This window comes from Xenopus laevis, chromosome 6L, assembly GCF_017654675.1.
Source record: "Xenopus laevis strain J_2021 chromosome 6L, Xenopus_laevis_v10.1, whole genome shotgun sequence".
In the NCBI taxonomy this organism is placed as follows: domain Eukaryota; kingdom Metazoa; phylum Chordata; class Amphibia; order Anura; family Pipidae; genus Xenopus; species Xenopus laevis.
The window spans coordinates 21,976,319-21,978,344 of record NC_054381.1 but is presented as its reverse complement, the minus strand read 5'-3'; positions in this window follow the sequence as shown (position 1 = coordinate 21,978,344).

The window sequence follows — 2,026 nt, the reverse complement described above, 5'->3', positions numbered from 1 at the left end:
GATTATATTGTCATAGAATAAGGTTTATGAAGCCCTTGAGCAGACTGGTGGGACAAAAAAACCTTTTGAGGGCCAAACACACAGAAGTAATGTTCTGTGGATACAATAAGTTATTCCACATTTACTGCATTAAAATGAAGCACTGCTGTCCAGCCTTTTCTGTTAGCGACTAGATAGCATTGAAATGCTGCGGCTACATTGGTGTCCGATGGCCTGACAGTTGGATAGGTGTGAAATAAGAGGCAAGTCCCTTTGCATTATTTTGCTTAGGGTAGACACACACGCGGCTATTTCAGATTAGTTGCCCAGCGACAAATCGCTTCTTCTTTGGGCGACTAATCTCCCTGAAAAGCCTTCTCTAGGGCTAGAATCGAAATCGCTGGCGGGATGACACTCTGATCGCCAGAAGTTTCCTTGTGAGGCAACTTCGGAAAACTAAGCGTTCAGAGTGCCATTCCGTCGGCGATTCATTAGTCGGCTGAAAAAGAAGCAATTTGTCGATGGGCGACTAATCTCCCAAAATTGCCGCGTGTGCCTCTGCCCTAATAACCCACAGAAACAATCACCAATAATTAACATTCAATGTTTTAGTCCACACCCCCCCCAATCTGGAACAATTATTTGGGTAAATTAAACCACTTTATAAATGCTTCCCCCCCCCATTCGGTTTCAGATTGTTCACCAGAAAGAAACTGCTTTCTATTTTTTCTTTACCGTTTTTTCTAAAATTGAAGTTTTAACTTGGCCTGCTGAGCAGAATCCCTGAAGCAGCCGTTACAATTGATACAATAGCTGCTAATATTCCACAGATGACACAGAGGAATGTATCAACTAATGTAGCAAATTGCAACCATTTAGAATCTGCCCCTGGATAACTGAGCTGCCAGACTGGAACAACAGACAGGAACATTCAACTTTAATCTTGGATTAAAAAAAATAAAAATGTAAAAAAATAAAAATGCCAACTGAACTGTAAAAAAAGTTTGGAAGAACATTTCCTTGTGTAACTGCCACTTTAATACATAAATGGAAGCCATACCTTTATTTGTATACAGAAGGCCCAGAAATCATTCCCTTTTGAGAGTCCACTGAAAATTTCTTCCTCCGGGAGCTGGAAATATTGTGTGTAAAATATCACATTAAAGGGCAGGATAGGCTTATAGTACACAAAAGCCATGAATATCTTGTATATTATATCCTTATAAATGGTGACTAATGATGTCATCAGTTATAAACAGAGTAGTGATGTCATTTTGTCACATGACTCACTAAAACTTAACTAAACTTCTTTTAATAAATAAAGTACCCCTTGTTGGAGGATATTAGAAGACCCCTCGGAGTTCCATGACCTGTATAAAAGCACGAGGCTGAAGGCTTATAACATCCTTATATTTTACAATAGAGGGTACTTTATTCACTATATATACACTTTTGTTTAACATGAGCACAATAAGCAGGCCTTGTGTTGCAATTGTGTTCTGCCAAATCTTTAAAATGAGACACTGGATAGGCAAAGGGAATGGATTTATTTTTTACAAGCTTAATATCGCTCTAAATCTGACCTTGTAACAGAGCAGAGGAAGTACAGATCAAAAACCAATTACATTAACTGATGCTGCACAATAGAAATAAAGTCGTTTTTATCCTGTATTTCCCCTGCCCTGTTAGGGTGGTGACACGTTAAGATTAGGGGAGATTAGTTGGCCAGCGACAAATCGCCTATTTTTCAAGCGACTACTCTTCCCTAAATGCCTTCCCGCCAGCTATAATGTAAATCGTCGGCAGAATGGCACTCCGAGCGCTTTGTTTTCTAAAGTCGCCCGAAGATGTCTCACGAGGAAACTTCGGAAAGCCAAAGTAATCAGAGTGCCATCCCGCTGGCTGAAACTTTAGGCTGGTGCAAGAAGTTCAGTACTGTATATAAAATATGGCATTTTTAGCCATATTAATTTTTAGGGTTTAGTTCTCCTTTAAAGAGGTTTTTCACCTTCCAACTTTTTTTCATTTCAATTGTTTTCAAATTGTT